Source organism: Apium graveolens, chromosome 8, assembly GCF_009905375.1.
Source record: "Apium graveolens cultivar Ventura chromosome 8, ASM990537v1, whole genome shotgun sequence".
In the NCBI taxonomy this organism is placed as follows: Eukaryota; Viridiplantae; Streptophyta; class Magnoliopsida; order Apiales; family Apiaceae; genus Apium; species Apium graveolens.
Window position 1 is genome coordinate 258,116,455 of NC_133654.1, and position 10,973 is coordinate 258,127,427.

General features: G+C 33.1%; 1 pseudogene; it reads left to right on the forward strand.

Annotated features, from left to right (window-relative positions):
- The first annotated feature begins 1,221 nt into the window (after positions 1 to 1,221).
- On the forward strand, positions 1,222 to 2,011 carry LOC141680717 (UDP-glycosyltransferase 83A1-like; annotated as a pseudogene).
- Positions 2,012 to 10,973: the final 8,962 nt, after the last annotated feature.

The following is a 10,973-nucleotide window of genomic DNA, read 5'->3' on the forward strand; positions in this document are numbered from 1 at the left end:
AACTCCAATATTAGTTGCATTTTGCATCCAAATATTTCTAATTTTACTAATTTTTGTCTTTCTCTCTTTCCTAAATTTTATATAAAGTTCACCATTATTAATGTCATTTGTGATTACTTGATGATGTGGTATGCATGCATAAATGTATCATTGATTTCAAATTTAAAATCAATGATGTATTTATGCATATTTGCATCCAAAAGATATAAAGAACCCTTTTAGAATTGAGTTTTTAGCGCAACATATAAAATGATTATGGTAATTGCTATAATTTGGCATTAAAAATGTCTTTTAATGCTAAAATAAAACTTTAACTTCAATTATTAAATACATTTTAAAATCAACTATTTTCAAATTTACCTTTCCATTAAATTTCATGTAGAACACACTAAAGCATGTTTATATAGTTGTTTGATGATGTGGTAAATGTATAAACATGACAAATATCAAATCAATATTGAAACTAAAAATTCTAGTTTAGGTGATTGTACCTAATTAACTAAAAAAATTCTTTCAGAAAAACTATAACTTTCTCCCTGAGTTAACTTGACATGACCTTTTAACTATGTTTTCAAGTTTATCATAAAAAGCTCTGCTGGTCAAATATTAAAAAAATAAAATTACACACAATAAGCATTACTAGCGTGCTAAAAGAATGCAAGAAGTATCAAGTTAACGACAAAGATATGAGCACACTTCTGCATTGAACTGACTCGGTAGAGTAATGAATCCGGTTCGGGCCGCGTTTGAACCGAAAAATAATGATTCGTAACTGGCACGTGAATCGTAAACGTAAAAGAACCTTTTCAAGAAAAAGACTTTTCTTTGTAAATTATACATGGGTTGGCGGCGGGTTCACGAGCCGGGTTGGCGAGCTTCCGGTCCTGGTTTTCTAATATAATATTCATAATCGGCTCGTAATATTTAACGAATTGTGCGGTTTTGAATCGGCCCTGTTCGAACCGAATAAATCTGGGCTTCCCCACGAGCCGGTCCCGAGCGGGCAGTTCAAACCCGCACAAGTAGCCAGCTCTAATCTCAAGTCATTAGTTCGATTATCACTCATCCCGAGATTTATATATTGATATATATTGTAATTATCATAAGGGAGTTATTGTTGTTTGGTCATTGAGATTTACACTGTAGAATACGGGTAAAAATTAAATAAATCTTAATGCAGGAACCATTTTAAAGAAGTAGATGCTTCATCTATCAGCCACAATGTCTGCTCTCAAAACGGAAACATTTGGATGGGCTTGCATCCGCGATATAGCAGTACAAAAGAGCTTCTTTCAATTTCTCTCTAAAAATAATCAATGTTTTAAATTAGCGGACTTCATAATATGCAATACAGCTTACGAATTGGAGCCATCTACATTTTCATTATTTCCAGAAATATTACCAGTAGGTGCACTTCCCGCAAGCAGCAAGCCTGGAAATCAGGCATGCAATTTTTTGGGCCGAGGATGATGACTGATTGTCATGGCTTGATCAACAACCAGTTTGTTCGGTTATTTATGCCGCCTTTGGAAGCCTTACTATTTTTGATCAAACACAATTTCAAGAACTGGCTTTAGGACTTGAACTAACCAAGAATCCTTTTCTATGGTTCTGCGTCCTGGTATGACAAATGAAGAAGCTCACCGACAAGAATTTGAAGGGCGAATAGGGTGTCGTGGAAAAAATAGTAAGTTGGGCTCCTCAAGAAAAAGTTCTGAGTCATCCGTCAATTGCTTGTTTCATGAGCCATTGCTGGAATTCTACTACAGAAGGTCTGAGCAACGGAGTTCCTTTCCTCTGCTGGCCATACTTTGTTCATCAGTTCCTCTACAAGAGTTATATTTGTGATGTCTGGAAAGTAGGACTGGGGTTTGAGAAAGATGAAACTGGCATCATTAGGAAAGATGAAATAAAAAATAAGGCTGAACAACTTCTTGGTGACATAAATTATAAAGCGAGGGCAGTGGATTTAAAAGAAAAAATTATTAATAGCGTGCAAGATGGACACTAGTTCAAAAACCTTGGAAAGATTATTGAATGGATGAGATCTATGCTAAAGGGTCAGTAATGACTTAATATAAATTACCTGATGTTTAGGGGATAATTCATCACAGAAAGCAACTTTTTTAGTAGAGATAAAAAGGACTCCTGCAATCAGACCAGCTGAGGAACGAAAATAACACTATGAGGCCTTTAACATCTTCTCTTTTTCTCTAATCCCGAACTCGCTAGAACAGATTAGCTCTGCCACCGGTTATAATGATGTAGATCACCTTAATCAAAATGTTGTGAATATTCTCAATGAATACAGGAGGACGCAATTTATCTGCAATCATTTTTTATAGCTTCCAACTTGTCTCGGGGTCTCACGTACACGAGTCAACTTGGCCGAGGAATTTTACTAATTGTTTAATTAAAATATTTATTGACTTATTATAATATTTTAATATGAATATTGAATCTGTTTAATAGGGAATATCAGTATTTGCTGATCAAAAATTATAAACTATGATTTGCTGGAATAAATACTGACTCCTGATCAAGATTTGACAAGGCTGACAAATCCCGATGCTTGGTAAGGATTTGCTGAGGCTGATAAATCCTGATGGGCTAGATTAAGATTTTCTTTGGTAAATACTGATAGGCTGACTGTTACATTTCTGATTCTGAGATATATTCTATTAGATGCAGATTAAGTCAGAATATTTACTTTCGAGTAACACCATCTTCATTCTTGAATGAGGCCGTTCCCAGATCCTACTATATGTGGGATATATTGGAGATGTTTGGTTTAGTTTGGTTTTTTTATTTAATAGACGAGCTTGTCGGGTCTAGTATACCCGTAAGCTAAACGAGTTGGCTCACGAGCTCAACACTTAAAAGGATTTTATTCTTGAATGAGGGAAAGGCTACAAACAACATACCATTCCCAGATTCTGCTCTATGCGGGATATATTTGAGCTGTTTGGTTTAGTTTGGTTTTTTTATTTAATAGACGAGCTTGCCGAGTCTAGTATACCCGTAAGCAAAACCAATTAGGTTTAAATGAGTTTAGCCGAGTTGGCTCACGAGCTCAACACTTAAAAGGATTAAAAACTATTAAAGTTTAATTAAAATTATATTTAAAAATAATAAAAAGAAATTTAAAAAAATATTTATATATAAATTTTAAAAAAGCTCAAGACGATCGAGTTTTCGTAGTTCGAGTCGAGTTTTAATCAAGTTCTGGCATACTCAAATCGGCTTGCATATGAGCTCGAATAGAACCAAACTCAGTCTAACCAGTCTACCTGCTCGCGAAGTGGTCCAGTTAGAGTTACACCCTTGTAACAGTATCCAATAAATGATTTATGAAATCATTTTATTCAACGATAGGGCCGTTCTTGAGAATTTTAAGGCCCAGTGTGAAAATATTTATGGGGTCGTTTTTTAAAAATTTATTTAAAATATGTAAAGAAAACCTTTTTTAGGATTAGAATAAATTTTATGTATATAAACATTTAAACTACTAATTAAAATTACAGGATTAGAAATTATCGTAAACATATGTAATATAATTTATTTTATGTGATTAGACATCTCTAAAATCTACAGTGAACTTGTTCGAAAATTTAAGTTAGTCCAAATTTTTCTAGTTTAAATAATTAAGCTAACCCGAGATCATTTTAAAATACAAAATCAGGTATAATTTGAGATGCCGAGAACATTTACTTTTTGCATTAAGGCCTCAAATTCTTTCAAACTTCTTTCCGATACGGATTAATAACCGTGAGAATGAAGAGCTGTTAAATTAGTAATAATACATAATTGATTTAAATATCTTTCACATACTTAAATTTCTTTATAAATATAAAGAATAATTTTAAAAAAATTGGACTACTTATTATAATGGGTCGAGAGTGTGCTGAGTGAGGACCACCTATGTTTAACGAAAAAAATAACTAAAATGTCAAAGTAACTTTTATTTTACTAATTAAAAATTATATTTACATAATTCAGTTTGATGAAAGTTCAAAATTTCATATCCTAATACATGTGTTACACCCTTATAACATGTGTTACACCTTTATAATATTATCCAATAAATGACTTACAAAATCATTATATTTAAGGATAGGGTCGGTCCTAAAATTTTAAGGTCAATGCGAAAATATTTAAGGGGTCCTATTTTAAAAAAAATATTTAAAATATTATAAAAAACTATTTTTTTAGGTTTACAATAAATTTTATTTATATGAACATTTAAACTATTAATTACAATTACAGGATTACAAATTATTATAAACATACTTAATATAATCTATTTTATGCGATTAGATGTCTCTAAAATATATAGTGAACTTGTTCGAAAATTTAAGTTAGTCTAGATTTTTCTAGTCAAATAATTGAGGTAGCTAGAGATTATTTTAAAATATAAAATCATTTATATTTTTATATGCCAGGTTCATTAACTTTTGTATTAAGGCCTCGAATTCTTTCAAACTACTTTCCGATACACAGATTAAAAATAGTGAGAAATGAAGAGACGTTATATTTGTAAGAAGAAAAAATTGATTTAAATTTCTTTCACATACTTAAATTTATATATAATTATAAAGAATAATTTAAAATTTTTGAGCCACTTATTATGATGGACTCAGTGTGTTGGGGGACCACCTATGTTCGACGAATAAATTAAATAAAATGTCAAAGTACCTTTAATTTTACTAATTAAAATTATATTTACATAATTCAGTTTGATGAAAGTTCAAAATTTCATATCCTAATACATGGGTTACACCTTATAACATGTGTTACACCTTTATAGTATTATCCAACAAATGACTTACAAAATCATTCTATTTAAGGATAGGGCTGATCCTAAAATTTTAAGGTTAATGCGAAAATATTTAAGGGGTCCTATTTTAAAAAATTATTTAAAATATTATAAAAAACTATTTTTTTAGGATTACAATAAATTTTATGTATATGAACATTTAAATAATTAATTACAATTACAGGATTACAAATTATTCTAAACATACTTAATATAATCTATTTTATGCTATTAGACGTCTCTAAAATATATAGTGAACTTGTTCTAAAATTTAAGTTAGTCTAGATTTTTCTAGTTCAAATAATTGAGGTAGCTGGAGTTTATTTTAAAATACTTGATAGTCACAACTACACCTTCAATGGCTATTTGACACACGTTGACAGTCAGTGCACAAATACTTTGACATTTCAAAATCTATTACAAGTGCATATGACTTATAGTTGTTTAATCACTTTTAGGATTGAGGGAAGGAAGTGAACTGAGCAAAAGAAGAGGTTGATAGTTCTATAATACACACTATTTTTTCCAGTGTGACAGAAGTGAGTGAAGGGAGTTCCACCTTAGTAGGTGAAGGTGAGGTTGTGAGGGTGGTGAGCCCGGGGAGCCCCTATGCAAGAATATAGAGAAAAAGAGAGAAATGCAGGTACAAGAGGAATAATGGTGGCAGCCATTGCTAGTGAGTCCATGGATGTCAGTGATGCTTAAAAGGAAAGACTTTGTCATCAATAATAGAGAGAGGTTATAGATTTTATATCCTTGGATGCTCAGACATTTACTCATCATGATACAGCCTATAAAACCTTGGTTGTTCAAGGCAATGAGGAGGCAGAAAGAACATTGAATTTACTCCACACAACTGAATCAATATAAAGGGCCAAAGATGCAATAACCACACTGCCTCTTACATCTGATGTAGATTCTAATTTTGGAGCTGATGATGATGAGTTTGATGAAGAATTTGGTATAGATGATGGCATGAACTTAGGGGGAGATGCATGCCCTAGTTCTACAACAAATACTCCTGAATGGATGCTTAGCAAGGAATGCAGCTCTCACCACTTCAACTCCATATTTTTCACGTTAATCAATTAAACTCAAATAGCTTTAGCAGCCACTACCAATGCCGGTACAAGGTCACTTCTTCAAGCCCATCTAGAGTCCCTCCAACTTCACAGGATTCAAAATCTCTAATAGGATCTAGATTTGGATGGTCTCAAACTCTTTAACTGATGAATCCAAGAAGGATATGTACACAAGTTTGGATGAGAAGCTTCAAGCAGCCACAATGAGAGAAATTCGGGAAAAGCTCACGAAGAAAAGTGATCTATCTAGAAAAGTTGAGGCATTGGGTTCAAGAATGTCTAATATTGAAAATTCAGTGGCCAAGATACTACAAAATCAAGAGACTCAAACTCAGTTGCTCCAAAAACTGGTGGCTGCACAAACTTCAATCTCTCCACTTCTACTTGATGATAACTAATAGGGGACACTACCACATAAATGGCCTACAGCAACATCAAAAAAAATGTGAAAAATGTTAAAAAATGTTGCCACAAAGCTTAAGGCAACACTTTGGTCAATTTTGAGGGTGTTGGAAATTTGCATGTGGCCTTTGATGTTTTACCAACACAATTTACAGAACAATTCCAACACCAAAAATGTGTTGCTGTAGACCTCTATGGCAACATTATAATGTCAATAGCAACATCTGAACCGGTGTTGGCTTTAAGTTTATGGCAACACTGGGTTTTTTAAGGCAACACAAATTTGATGTTGCCTTAATTCTTATGGCAACACAGTCTCAGTCTATAGCAACACCAATTTTATTAACATTTCTTATCTTTGCCAACACTTATCTGGCTATAGCAACATCTTTTGAATTATTTTTGCCAATATTATTTTAGGCTAAGGCAACATGTTTAGCAAAAAAAATTGACAGGTTCTTGCCTAAATTATAACATCCCAAAATATAGTTCAAATCTAACCACAATAACACAAAAATCAAATCCCCAGATGCTAGCCAAGTCAAAACTACTTAGAAAACTTGAATACATACTTTCAGTCATACAAGCACTACATAATGCCAATATCAATTCCAACATTCCGACTTGATTCTACTTAAATAAAATGAAGTACTTCATTTACAATCTACGGCCACAAGAATATTATTAAAAAGTACCATATATGGTCTAATATCGCAAAAGGCATCATTATAACTACGATATGCAGGATCAAGGATTGAAATTGCTTACTCCAGTTGCATCACTTGGTGGCTGCTTGCTTGTTCCAGTTGCATCACTTGGTGGCTGCTCACTTGGTGGTTGCAGCTTGCTCAGCTCTTTAATATCAATCTGTTGCTTCATTAACACTCCTTGACTCATTTATTGCTTCGGAAATATCCAGAATTCTGGCAGTCCCTACTATGTCCAAGTTCTGCACTGATGGTTGTGGAACATCCACAATTTTCACCGATTCTGTTATATCATGTAACCCAATGGTTTCTTTTGTTTTAAGACTCACCTCTGAGGCTACATTGAGTGCATGTGGTTATTACCTATAAAGTAAAATAGTAGGCAGAAAAATGGAAATCAAGACATCAAACTATCTACAATTTATGTGAGCATATATATTTGCGCAGAAGAATGCTTACCAGCAGTCCACCTGGAGCCAAAACCATGTTATATATCAAGATCAGGAAGTAAGTTGATTACTCCTGAAATACTAGCAGGCCGATCATAGTCTATAATTATCACACTTTTTATTTAGCATACCGGTGTTAGCATACTCTGAAGACACATAACTGTATATTATACAAAAAGTAATGATTGAATGAAAATTCTAAGTCCCAAAATCAAATAAAGCATTACAAAAGGATAAGTGTATAATATTTGATGGCATATTACACTGACCCAAATGTTCCCATCACTCTAGTAGTTATGTGGCTTTCACCTGATTCCAAGAGCTTGGCCAATCTAAAATAAGAAAATTTTGAATTGAATTCATGGTCGATCAGAATGTTGCTAGATTTGATGTCCCAGTGAACAATCTTTGGCTCAATATCTTCATATAAATATGCAAGCCTGCAAAACCAAATATGTTAGGCCGAGTTCTCAGATAATTCTACGGATCTATAACTAAAGGCTTCCTAAGGTCTTCGATATTTTTATTGTACACATTTATGTAATCAATATGATTGGAAAACGCCAATATATGTAAATTTGACTATAATTTAGAAATCACACGATATTTAGATAAATGATTTTAATAAGATCATGATACTTTTCGCGATTAAAATTAACCAAATAGTCCTACTGTACAAGGCTATGTACTATTTTGGGAGTTAAGATCCTAAAAATTTTAATATAAAGATTGGCTTACGTCATTGTAATGCCGAGAATGACCTTCATACGTGCTTCCCATGTAAGGACGTCATGTCCTGTGGCAGTTTATTAGTCAGTAAATTGCAAGACATATCCTATATAGTGATGTAGTTACACAATTTACAGATTGTAATAGATATTTATGTATATGAATTTCATGATAAGATCTTTACATTTATATTGGTAGTAATTTGTTAATACTCTATTAACTTTAACTAGGACAGGGTTCATTTCATAAAACACAAAGACTAATCAGGTGGCGATCTTTGTACATAATCATTATACTACAGTTATAAATAGCACTTAAGCACAGATAATGACCATTCAGGTTCCTTGATATCACTGTTAAAATTCATACACCCCTTTATGTGTGATATTTTTAATATTAAATCATCTGAAATATGTTAAATTAGGAAGAAATTGTGGTTATCTACCTAGTAAATAAAATAGATTATAAAATAGAGTTAGATTCAGAGGAGAACTTAGTTTAACAGTTTCTGCACTCTCCATCAAACAGAAGGCTTACTGCCGAGTTGAGTCGAATAGGTTCATGAATTCAAGACATTATTATAGATTAGAAATTCAATATTTATAAACATAGCAATCACTGCAATAACAAAGCTCTGGAAATACAAGAAGCATATAAATTTCTTATACAAAAATCTCTCCCTCCAGTGTTGAAAATATATCCACGATATTTTTTTAAAAAAGTTACTTTTAGAAGATTTTCCGTATTAGTGTCCCTATTTCTATACATAAACATGAAAACACAACATGAATGTAATATAATCACTCAAGACTTTAAAATAGAAGAGCACATTCTGGCATGGTAGGTTAAAACAGAATATTCATATAAGAATGTGTTGTATACCTTGGAGAAAAAAGACCGGCATAGTTCTGGAGCGCTATATCATCGTGTCACAACATAATCCTGTATATGCATAATCCAGTAAATCCACTCTCAAAGTGCAATATGCATAATCCAGTAAATCCATTCTTAAAGTGCAATTAAAGGGATACCTGGTAAGTGATGCCCTGATCCGTTTTCTTAAATGGAGCTCCTTCTCCTTCCCAAGAAAGAACGCCCCCAAATGCAGGAATCACAAAAATCAAGGACTCTCTCGGAACCTGCACGGAAAATCCACAATTTATACAATTTTTTATATTGGAAAACAGAAATGACAATGAAACTTTTGATTAGATGTCATAAACCAACAGAAGTTCACTACCATATTTTAATAATGCAGTCCAACAATGAGTATGCTAATGAGGTTGACAATAAGATGAAAAACTCCGGAATGCAACCACACGCTTGTGAAAATGCGCCATGTTTCATGATCTCTCAACAAAAGTATTATCCACAGAGCTCCCATTTCATCCAGGCTGTAACACCAACCAAACAAAAACAAGAGCTAAATGATAATCAAAATTACTTCTGCAATGATATAATTAGTAACTAATTTTTTACTCATTTGCATTTCATAACACAAAAAAGGCTTGCTCAAGGTTTTATAACCACTGTGATTTCTTCTTTACATGGAACATATATAGTGTTCACATATAAAGCGTTCAACCCATAAATTATAAACAATTATAAACAAGCCATAAGCTAAATCCATATAATACACAACCACTTTCATCTCTTGAAACAGAGAAAAAGACTAGATCTGACTAATTGCATCACCTTTACCAGAGTTTACTATTGCTTGAGAACACTAATAATAAAAATACTAGACATATGGAATCTTCTAAAATTGATAAGCCCAAATTTGACAAATTAAAACCACCCAAAATCAGGATTTTTACACAAATTCTACCCCCCCCTAATTAGGGTTCGGGAGCAAATTCAAACCCCCCCCCAAAAGGGCTTGTAAATAAATATTGAAGAACCCAAAAATTAGGGTTTGTGACTCACATTTTAATATATTATAATCTGGGTGTACCTTTATTTAGATCTTTGAATAGAAAGAAAGGACTGAGAAGCTTTGAAAAATAGCCGAGCAGATGAACTTGTGACTGAGCTTTGACCGATCTAAAGCAACACCAGTATAGGTGTTGGCATAGCAAATTTAAGGCAACAATTATAGTACCATTTAATTATGATGTTGCCATATATAAATATTTCCGATTTCATGCCACATAAGGTAATATTTTTTATGGAAACACCATTTTTGGATGTTGGTAAAGACCATTTATGTGGTAATGGGAGAAGGATGTGCATGTTCAAGCCACTAAAGTAATAGTTCCATCTGTTACTATGCCAAAGCCATCGGTCAAAGGGGAGTTGGACAACATAGATCTCATCAATCTAGCTGCAGTTGAGTTAAAGCTCAAAGAGAGGAAAGAAAAGATAGATGCAAGATTAGCTCAAGTATTTGGCTCAACTGCACAATAATCATGATATGTGAAGCACTTCACACGGTTGAAGCCTCTTACTGTAGCAGAAATGAAGCTGGGAAAGGTGACAAGGGAGGGACATCACTTGTAGATGAAGTTAAGCCTGTTGTGGTGCTCAATCCAAAACCATCAACTTTTAGATTCACAAGCAAACATCCAATGCAGCTTGATCATTCACCTACTAGGCCTGATGAGTAGAAACGCATGGTCAAAATAATTGCTAGCTACAAGACAACCAAGGATGTAACTTTGAGAGACAGAATAGCAAGAATTTACAAATATAGAGAGATGATTTATGTAATGAGTGGACATCCAAGGTTTGAAGAAGTAAGGGAGTGAGAAGCTTTGAGGGTAAGGTCACAGCTAAAGAAAAAGCAGGT